Consider the following 11,626-nt stretch of genomic DNA (forward strand, 5'->3'; position numbering starts at 1 on the left):
ATGCATGCGTCATCCTCATTAACAATTCATACTTCCCTGGAAAGTACACCTTCAAAAAATGTGAATTGTTCCACAGTATTCAAAACGTCTTCATTTGCTGTAACAGATGGTTCCACATAGAGATGATGCTGTGTTGGTTGATGAAACACCTGTGTTTTCTTGTTAACTATAGCACAAGCAGCAGAGAATAGAACCGTACTTTGTTGCATCTCAGTTTCAGAGGTTGCATCATCTACAAACAGAAAAGCATGCATGAACACTCCCTCCACTTTGGTCTTGGCTTGTAACCTTTTCAAGGTGAAGAATTTACCAGTGGCATGGTCGTTGACCCCGATCCTTTGTTCATTCTCAGCAAAGTTCTTTGATAATAAGACTGAAACATCATGCTAAAAAGCATGGGAGCAAGGACACAACTTTGATTCACTTCATTGGTGACCAGGTAATTTCAAGAGCATCATCAACTTATGTACAACTTGGGCAAACTTACCATACAATACTGATGAACTTCTCTAGGAAACCAAATTTTGACATAATTTTCCATAAGACCTCATGAATCTATTCTCCTTCTGGCATTCTGGCTGGAGTTGGCAGGTACCAAACACCATATTGATTGTTCCTCAACCCTGTGTAAAGCCACACTGGTTCTCAGGTAGGTGACCATCTTCCAAGTGAAGGATCAGCCTATTGAGAAGGACTGTGGTAAGAATCTCACCAAAATGAATATGAAAAACATACCCCATTATTGTCACAGGGGAATCTATTCATTTTACCTTTATAGAAATGGACAATAGAGACATCTTTGAATTCCTGGGGGACAACCTCTTCATGATATATAACCTGGAAAATTCCATTCAACTTTTGTATATGTAATGGACACTCCTGTTATAAATCTAAACTGGAATAGAATTAGCACTAGGTGTTTTGACACATGAAAAGACCCTAATGGCATGCAAAACCTTTTCTTCAGTTGGATCTTCAGCTAGGAACAGATTGACTTACAACTTTAGGCAAATGATCAATGGCTTCTACATTGATTGATGATAACCTGATAAGGACACTATGGATAGCCCATCCTTATAGGATCATGTACCTATCATTAATCAATGTGATTCCATCAGCATTACTTGAGTAGTTAAGATGTAAAATGTCTTTGATCTATAAAAAAGCCTTCAGGATATCAGAAAATCACTTTGGATTGTTACTATCTGCATAAAACTGAATTTCATCAGTCTTTTGACTAGGTCAGGAATCCTGAATCTCTCTAAACTTCTATTGTACTTTACTTTTATTCATAGTGGCAATTTTAAATATATTTATTCTCCAGGACAAGAATTGCATTTCCACTTGTATATAGCATTGATAAAGTGCAAAGTTGTTCACTTCTCTCTCTCTCTCTCTCTCTCTCTCTCTCTCTCTCTCTCTCTCTCTCTCTCTCTCTCTCTCCACACATTCACATATTCTGAATACCAAGATTTATTTTGATTCCTTTAATTTTTAGACAACTGTGTGGACTGCTAGTGTGTTTAGTCAAATTCTTCAATAGTGGGTCCAGAGGAAGCATCTCCAAATGGGGCTAGCCATCTCCCTTTCCCTGGAAGGAAGAATGTCTCCTGGAATGATTCCTGGCATTACTCCTGCACTCTGATACAACTTAATAATGATAGGGTTGCAGACCTTCAATCCTTTCTGCCGATGCTCAGATTCTTCCTTCTCTGTAGTCTGGTTCTAATCCAACCAATTGATTTTCATTACCTTTGTCAAGGATCTTCTGTTTATCTTCATCATCAATTTTATCTTGCGTTTTTTTTCATCCTTTTTGGTAGGCCTTCATGTTAAAAGCATAAGATTCAAGGGAATTCTTGTAAGACACCTTGTCTTTCTGCTTCTCAAGCTCAGCTTTGTATTTCTCAGCTTCCTGGACCATATGCTCATTGTCTTCTTTGCTCAGATGACTTTTGTCATTGGTGATGGTGATCTTCTCCTTGTTGGTGCTCTTAGCCACAGCAGAAATGTTGAGAATGCCATTTGTATCAATATCAATCTGCAGAACATCCCTAGGTTCTCCAGTGATTCCAGTGAGTTCAAACTTGCCAAGGAAGTTTGTCATGGTTCTCTCACATTCAGAAACCTGAATAAACACACCAGGATAGTTGCCTGATCTTGTTTTGTGGGAATGGTGGTATTATGTTTCATCAGAATTGTCATCACTCTACCAGCAGTTTCAACTGCAAAGGAAGGAGAAAAAGCATCAATTCCTGTACATTCTTAGACTTATCACTAGAAAAAATGGCAACCTGAATAATTGTACTATAGGCAGTGGATACTATGATAAACTTTTTGATCTCCTTATCAGTGAAGAAGTCTTGCAGAAGCTTCTGGATTTTGGGGATGTGCATGGTACCACCCACCAAGATAATGTCATAAACCTGTGATTTATCTAACTTGGTATCTCTTAATGCCAAAGAAAAGTGTGCCAAAGAAAATATCAGCATTCAACTCTTTGAAATGGGTTCCAGTGATTGATGTATAGAAGCTGATACTTTCAAAAGGGGGAGTCAATCTCAATACTGGCCTTGATATTTGAAGAGAGGGTACATTTTGCACTTTCACATGTGGGGCACAGATGATGAACAACCCCCTAGTTCTCATTGTTGTTCTTCTTGTATTTTCACTTGAACTTAATAACGAAATGGTTGACCGTGCTGTTGCCAAAGTCCTCCCCACCCAAGTGGGTGTCCCCAGCTGTGAACTTGGCCTCAAAGATTCCATCTTCAGTGGTAATAATGGAAACATCAAAAGTACCACCCCCAGGACCATTTATCAACACATTTCTCCCAGCACCAACTTTCTTATTCAAGTCATAAGGGATAACAGAAACAGTTGGCTCATTGACAATTCAGAGCACAATGAGGCTAGGGATGGTTCCAGGATCTTTGGGGACCTGATATTGGGAATTGTTGAAATAGATGTGTTATAACCACAGAATTTGTGACAGTTTGTGAAGCTTCCCAAGGTAAGCTTCAGCAATTTTTTTCACCTTGGTCAAGACCATAGAGAAAATTTCTGTGTAATAACTAAGGTCAATTCTAATTGTTTACCTCTTTGTAAAAGTTGCTGGGGAGTTGGGGGGTCATAGTTCACCTCTGAGTTGGTAAAAAGGGCTGCTGCATTGCTAAGTATTCAATCTGCTTTACTTTTGATGGAATTAAATTCTGTCTTCTTAGAAATTGATGAAGTATTCTGCTGGTAAACCATGTGGAATTCACATTTTTCGCTTAGCAGTTTCTGTATTTCCCCATCACTTTCATCAAATGACTCTTGATGTTTGTGAGTGTTCTAACCCAGATGAACAAATGAAATGATGTATACCAAGTCTCTGAAAGGTCCCCACTCCTTTTCTCCTCCATTGCTGCCATCCATATATTGGCTTAACTTTTTCCCCCAAGATAGCAACAAACTTGTTACCTCTCAGAGAGGCAATTTAATCTCTTGACTTGAATTCTTCTGGTAGTCATTTTGCCTTGTTGATGCTGCTTTGGTTGAATGTGAAAATTTAGCTTGGAGAGGATGAGTCTGTGATTAGTCCAGTACTCTGTACTTTTGTGCACATTACATTCTAACTCTCATATCCTGTTTGTCTCTTCTCCTTACTTTCACAATGTCTATTAGATGCTAACGTTTGCTTCAAGAGTGCAACCAAGAAGTTTTATTGTGTTTACTTAAGTGAAAGACTGTGATATTGACGAGAAGGCCATGGTATGCAAAAGTCTTCAATAGTAGGTGATCATTGTTATTGCTATTTCCAGCTCCATTCCTCCAAAGGATTCCCTGCCATATCTGATAGTACTAGTTTAACCTAGCTTTCAAGTCACCCAAAATTATAAGATTGTTCTCTTTTGGTACATTGATGATAATCTTCTTAAAATTTTTCTTTGACTTCATCAGGGCTTGTTATGTGGAAACACAGGCACCCAACTGATGATGGTGTCTTTGTGTTTTCCTGCAAGTAGCAAGCTCATTGTCATGAGTCTGCCATTTACTTCTTTTGATAGCTAGGTGGTACAGTGGTTAGAGCACTGGCCTGAGGGTCAAGAAGAAAGGCATTCTTATCCAGTCTTAGATACTTGACATGTACTAGTTGTATGATATTGGGCAAGTCACTTAACTCTGATTGGTTCACATCCAGGGCATTTCAAGTAGCTCTGACTCATATCTGGTCACTGGACCCAGATGACTCTGGAGGAGAAAGTGAGGCTGCTGACAGCACAGCATCCCCTTCACTCCACTCAAATTCCTATGTTTGTCATGGCATCATGTCTCTGATGTCATGAATTTCTTCAAAAAGGAAGGACAAACATCATTGAAGCATTCAAACTCTAGGCCATAGCAGCTCCTTCAATTGCCTTCATGGCTTTTGGAATGAACTGTTCTCATCCACCCATTCCACCTATGGAAGACTTCACGTGTTTGGGGTAGATTCCCCTCTAAATCACCGATGGGTTTGAGACCCCCATAGTTATCATCAACCTTGTTTGGCCCAGCTGCCAAAATGTTTTGCTGAAGTATAGCCATTGTGAATGTTGTAGTTTGTTGTGGATCAGATAGACATCAAAGGAGAAAAGCAAACCTGAGGAGGACTCAGCAGCTCTCACCCCAGAAATTCTCATCTTCCTTAAATTTACCCTACTTCAAGTCTCAAAAATTAGGGGGAACATAAAGTGCAGAAAGCTTTAAATATCATACTGATTATTTTGTACTTTATCTTACAAGCAATATGAAGCTAGTAGGGTCTTTTATAAGGAAGTACCATGGTCATATTTGTGTTTTAAGACAATTTGTTAGCTGCCTAGGGTGTTAATTAAAGTAGAGAGACTAATTAGTATATCATTGCAATAAGTCAATAATTGGCATCTAAAACTCTTGAGATCAGGAATTTTTTTAATAGCATTATATCTTGAACAGAAGTAGATAAAATATTCCCATTGAATGGTTGAAAAAATAATACAAATAAGAGATCTTTCCATCTGCACCATATATTATTCCTCTCTACACATTCTATGATACTTCCAATCTGTCTTCTTTCACTTATTTGGACAGCATACACCAATTCCTGTCCTCATATCTTTGCATTCTGCTTCACTAAGCTTCAAATAAAATCCCTGCTCATTCTTGTCCAGTAGACTCTCTACCTTTCTTCAAGACTATATTTTTATATACATTAGCAACACTGTGAGATGATCAACCCTGATAGATAGGACAGCAGTTCAGAGAGCTACGACAACCCTATTAGACTGGCTATGGACAATGCTATCCCTATCCAGAGCAAGAAAAACAAACCAAAGCAAAACAAAGCCAAAAAAAAAATAATCCTTCAGAATCACATTAACTTTTGAAAAAAAATATATTTAAGGCAATGGGCTTAAGTGACTTGCCCAAGGTCACACAGCTAGTCAATTATTGAGCTGCCTCCTACATTTACTTTTAATATATAAATATATATATACATATATATATATATACATATATATATATATATATATATATATATCTTTTGTATTTCTTTCCCTTAATCCTAATTCCTTAAACCGAAAATGACTAATCAGTAAACATGCTTAACACAAATGTGTGCATGTAAAATATTAAGCTGAGTATTTCTTTCTGGGCATGGGGGGGTAAGAGAGGGTGGAAGGAAATTTAGAAACTTAAAAATATACATATGCATATGGATGAATGTTGAAACGTTCATAATATATATTTGAAAAATAAAATATCAAGAAAATATTTTTAAAATACTCTGCTTATATGCTTCTTCCCACCTAGGTCTTTTTGATTCACACCCCCATTACTCTGATTTCCTTAAAGTTATTTTATTACATTTTATCAATACTTTACTCCCCCCCCAGTCCCAGGATTCAGAATTGCTCTACTATGCCCTGGTCTGTTTGCTCAAGTCCAAGAAAGAATAAAAGAAATGGTGAGTGACTTGATATGTTAATTCACTCTTAAAGACTAAGAAAAAAACAAGATTCTTCTGTCAGGAATCCACCTCTCTGCATTTAATTTGACCAGTCTTGAATAGCGCCTTATGAATAAGGCACTCTAATAGCACCTCCTGGTGCCATGTCCCTCAGGTGCTTCCAAGCAAGGATCTACATCTTGAAATTTCATCCGATTAATTGAGGAAGTCATTGAAGATCACTGATTCCTTCCTGCTATGCTTTCCCTCTAGATAAATATTTGTTATCCTAGCAGATCAGAATAGGTTGCTTTGGGTCACACAGGTTTCTAGCTTTAATTATCTCTCTCTCTTTTTTTTTTTAGGTTTTTTGTTTTTGCAAGGCAAATGGGGTTAAGTGGCTTGCCCAAGGCCACACAGCTAGGTAATTATTAAGTGTCTGAGACCAGATTTGAACCCAGGTACTCCTGACTCCAGGGCTGGTACTTTATCCACTGCACCACCTAGCCGCCCCTCTAGCTTTAATTCTAGATAACTCTCTGGCTACATAAGGAGGTTTCAGCTTTTGTCTTCTTGTCATCTTCAGTCCAGTATACTTTCCCTTCAACGTTCAGTATCCATATATTTTTTAGAAACACAACAAATTAATTTGATGACTCTTTGTCATGGCCCAACTTAAAGAATAAAGGTTAGATCTATGGTGTTGTTGTAATAAGAATCTCTTCTTTGAGCAAAATTCCTCTGTCTGTGTTTATTGGCACCCCAATTAGATAAGTGCCTGGTTGAGAGGGCAGATCATTTGGTCAAGATCATGAGCATGTAGAAATGTGTCAACAGTGAGACCTGAACACAGATCTACACATATTTGAAGTTAGATCTCTACCTAGTGATTTCTATTGCCTCTATACATCATTGTACAAATTTGACAGTGGTGTTTTACAAAATTCACTTAGTTTTATTCCTGCCAATATTCACATAAGTGTCTGAATGACTGGAGGTATGTTGGTTCCCTCAATAGAAATAGAAAAACTTGCAGGAGGAATTGGTTTGTTCAGAAATAGAAGTTTCATAGTCTCCAATTTTAGCTAGTGATACTTGGGGGACTTTTAATGGAGCTGTCCAGAAAACTGTTGGTAATCTAGGATTTCATGATAGAGAGACATAGACAAACAGAAACAGAGAGACAGACAGACAGAGAGAGAGACACAGAGACAGAGAGAGACAGAGAGAGACAGAGACAGAGAGAGAGAGACAGACAGAGGCAGAGACAGAGACAGAGAGAGGAGAGAGAGAGAGAGAGAGAGAGAGAGAGAGAGAGAGAGAGAGAGAGAGAGAGAGAGAGAATGATTTTTGATAAAGGAAAGATCAAGCTTGATATCCCCATTATTGTTTTCCCTTGTGCTTTCAGATTTTTCAACTAACATTTTACCAAGCTGAAAAAGATAAATTGCGATGCTACTCAAGAAGGTAGGTACAACTTTACAATATCAGTGATACTTGGCCAAATACTGAGTTACACAGAAAATATCTCTATTATTCTCAAAGCAGAGAAATCAAAGCATATCAGGCAAATTCCTTCCCCTCTCCCCTCATTCTTTCCAATACATTGGCACACTCTTTAAGTTCATCAAATTGTAGCAAATCAGGCTGTAATCACATCTGTGTTCATTTCCAGTTATGAATTTTACCCACTAAACTATCCATCAGACCCAATTCCCCTGCAGACATATTTCTAATTTATTGGCTACAGTCTTGAAATGGGGATGCTTAGGATCAAAGAAACCAAACTTCTCAGCAAAATCTGCTCAGAATACATGAAGCCAAGGATGATTGTTCTTGTACAATGCCTGCCAATTTCTTTCTTTTTCCATGCCCCTTGACTATTTTTGACACTTTTCAGCATCTTTTACCCCAGTTGAGTCAATAACAATCATAGAATTTAGAGCTAGAAGGGAATTTGGAGATCATTTGGTCCAATTCTATTAGGAAATGAGAGCCCAGAGATGTTAATTGATTTGCCCAAGATTATGCCCCTAAAAATGTGGCAAATTCAGGATAATAGTCCAGGTCTCCTATCTCCAAATCCAATGTTCTTTCTTCTATACTGGAGGCAAATATAATCACATTCTGATATCAACAGCAAGGATCTGGGATTTCATCAGTATAACCTAGCAGACATCTTTGCAACTCATCCATAACTTAGTAGAAAAGTCTTAAAAGCATTGCCTGAAGCTCAAGTTGTTTATGTGATCTGCCTATACTTGCACAGCTAGGAAGTATCAGAGGGAGGTCTCTATGATGCAGCATGTTAAAAATGAAAATAAAACTAGCTCTGAACCTATGTTCTAATCCCACCACTAGCATTTCCACTTTAGTTGGAAAATACAGACAAGCACTTCACCTTGGTTTCATTGTCATTATCTATAAAATAATAGGGTTAGACCAGATGACCTATGATATCATTTCAAGCACTAAGACCACAACCTTAAGGTCTTTTTAAATTCTAGACCAGACTTCCCTTAACTATGCATTGATTACAGAATAATATGACAACAATTTTCTACAGAGAGACCAGTGATCATCTTTTTGTAGATACTGAAATTAAATTGATCATCATCATATTTAAATTAACAGTGGAAGTAGGGATATTAGAGTAATAACGTAATATAAAGATTAGCCTAACCTGGCATTTGTGGCCCCTGAATGGCTCATGAGTAGATTTTAAGGAGTCAATGACAATGAGTGGAACAGCGAATTGAGAGTCAGGAAGATCTGAGTTCAAATGTAACCTAAAGAGATCAAATAAAAAGAAAATATTCATACGTATAAAAATATTTGTACAATTGGTTTTTGTGGTGGCAATGGATTGGAAAATAAAGAGAAGTACATCAATTAAGGAAAGGCTGACCAAGTCTTGATATACAATTCTGATGAAAGGCAATTTTGCCATAAGAAATGAAGAGGGGGGGATAGTTAAAAAAAATACCTGGGAAGACATATGAACTTATTCAAAATGAAGTAAGTAGAACTAGGACAACATTATACACAGCCAGGATTTCACATTGTACGCATGATAAGGATTTCAAGGGTTTTTTTGTTTTTGCTTTTTTCCCCCACCTACATAAATCTTGTTTAAAGGACTTGAACTATTTGCTTTAGGGGATGAGAAGACTCATGAAATACATGATAATTATTTTCAAAAGTAACTGGAATGGAGCCATTAGGTGATATAGTGAATAGAGCACCAAACCTGGAGTCAGGATGACCCAAGTTCAGATTTGGTTCTAAACTAAATTCATGTGTGACTTTGTTGTGTGACCTTGGGCAATTCACTTAACCCAAATGCCTCCAACATAAAGTAATATGGAAAATAAAATATCCTTTTCTAGCTTTGCCTAAGAAGGAAATTAAAGAACAATGTATACAGATTGTAAAGTGTCAAATTTAGAATTATATCAAGAATGATTACAAAATTTGGTCTTGAGGTCAGGTAGATACAAATTCAGATCTTTTACTAGTTGAATGACCTTGGGCAAGTCATTTAGAGAAGTTCCGCTTAAGTTTCATGTATAAAAAAAATGGAAAAAAATAGCATCTGCCTCTTAGGGTTTCAGGGAAAATCAAATGAGATAATATGTCTAATTTAACAATTAGATTTGTCAGGAAGTGGAATTTCCTCACCCAGGAGCCAGTGGGTTCCCTTAAACTTGAAATTTTCCATCACAAGATGAATAGCCACTTGTTGGGTATTTTGTAGGGGAAATAGTATTTAGGCATGAATTGGACTAATTATCCTCTTGGGTTCTTTCCATCTCTGAGATTGTGTGATTTTTGTGAACTTCTCAAAAGCTATTCAGTACTTCTATATGGTGGAGGAATTAGTTGCTATATAAACATGCTAGATTTAAGGATTACTAGGCAAGGAAAATGCTTCCCTTATCCCTCTTCTTGTTCTTATGATCATTTTACGTACAGTTTGATCTGAAGAAGTACCTGTCTCTTATATACTTCTCTTTCTTAGGGAATTTTATCTGAAACAATTTTTATCACATTTTTGACTCCTTTACTTAATCAATATCTCATTTCCTATGCATGTTCCCATAAGGCTTGCTGAACATGCTCATCTTCTGGGGGATGCACAAGGAATTTCCATATAAAACAAGCTTATCAGTTTCCTGGCAGATCATTTATTTTCTTGTAGTTTGAACCACCAAAATGTTTTGCTCTATGGGGAAGTCATTTTTTTCCCTTGCCAACTCAGCAGGGTCTCTCAGCCAATTGAAGCAAATTTTGTCTATGAGGATGTTTCTATGTGTTTCTGTGCATTGTTTTTCCCCTTTTTCATATTTAAACTCCTTTGACATGTCATTTCATCTACCTTAAATTTAGTTTACTGGGCTATAGAATGACCCCTGCTATCCCTTGCAGTTCTTTATCTTGGATCCTATAGGTCAGTGTATGAAGACTGAATCCACATTCCCTTCCCTGTTAGACAACCAAATTCCCCATCCTTTGGCTTCTCATTCCCCATGCTCTGATTCCTTTCTCTGCCCCTACTGCTCTGTAATCTCTGTTTGCCCCTGCTCCATCTGGCCATCTGTATGGTTTTGTTTTTCTCCCTATTTTGTCTCTTTTTAAAATCTCAGGAAGCTGTCCTCTATCCAGTGCTCATAAAACAGCCATCAGCCAACAGCCTTCCAGGCCCATTGCTACTCTAGAATGAACACATGCTCTAATTGTAAGACGGGGTGGGCCCCACGTTCTTCATTTGCTCTTGGGCAGATCCCCATGGTGTCTCTCTGCTCACTTCACTGAACTGGACTGTTGAAGAATCCTGGTACCTGCTGCTGCCACCAGCAACTTAAAAGGGGGGGTGGGAGGTTTTAGCACTCCTTCCTTCCTTCCCAGTGGTTCTGAGTAGACTTTAAATACTTCCCCTATTTATATTATTATCTGTGCCTAATTTTCCATCCTATTCCCTAACATTCCAATTTCCCCCTTCATTGCTTTCCTCTTTTTTAAGACTGCTGACAAACTTTCCTCACCCTGTGGAGTCCCATGATCCCTCTAAGGGCTCAGATGACTCCTATCTCTTTATAGCAGCTCCTGAGTCTTGTCCCCAATCACCTTAATACCCCTGATGATGGGGTAGAGGGACTCAGCATGGAGCTGATGAAAAAGAGTCTCCACAGTCTCTACAACCATAGATTGACTTCCTACTCATCTTTCAGTTTCATGTCCAAGAAACCAGAGGAGTAGAATTTTTGTCTGGTGATTTGTTCTTGAACCAGACTTGTAGATTCATTGGTATAGGAAAGACCCAATAAGAGGACTCCCACCAACAAAGATGGGTTACTTAGAATTTTAGAGTTTACTGGTGCATTGAAAAATAAAATGGCTTACCTAGGGTCTCACAATTAGCATGTATCCCATGTCAAGTCATTTTGGGGGTGGGTGGGATGGGGAAACAACTCTAGTTAAGTGACTTGCAGCTAGTAAGAATCTGATATCTGATCTGAACTCAGGTCTCTTCACTACATGAATTAACTGCCCCATTTCTGTTAAGTGAAGGAATTATTTGCTATATAAACATGTTATCTTTAGGGATTACTGGGCAAGGGAAACTGCTTCCATTATCCCTTTTCTTGTTCTTATATTCATTTTAAGACA

The 11,626-nt window shown here is 37.9% G+C and overlaps 1 pseudogene; it reads right to left on the reverse strand.

The window, feature by feature from the left end:
* Positions 1-1,523: 1,523 nt before the first annotated feature.
* Positions 1,524-4,572, reverse strand: LOC141508431 (heat shock cognate 71 kDa protein pseudogene; annotated as a pseudogene).
* Positions 4,573-11,626: the final 7,054 nt, after the last annotated feature.

The sequence above is a fragment of the Macrotis lagotis genome, chromosome 1, assembly GCF_037893015.1.
Source record: "Macrotis lagotis isolate mMagLag1 chromosome 1, bilby.v1.9.chrom.fasta, whole genome shotgun sequence".
Classification (NCBI taxonomy): domain Eukaryota; kingdom Metazoa; phylum Chordata; class Mammalia; order Peramelemorphia; family Peramelidae; genus Macrotis; species Macrotis lagotis.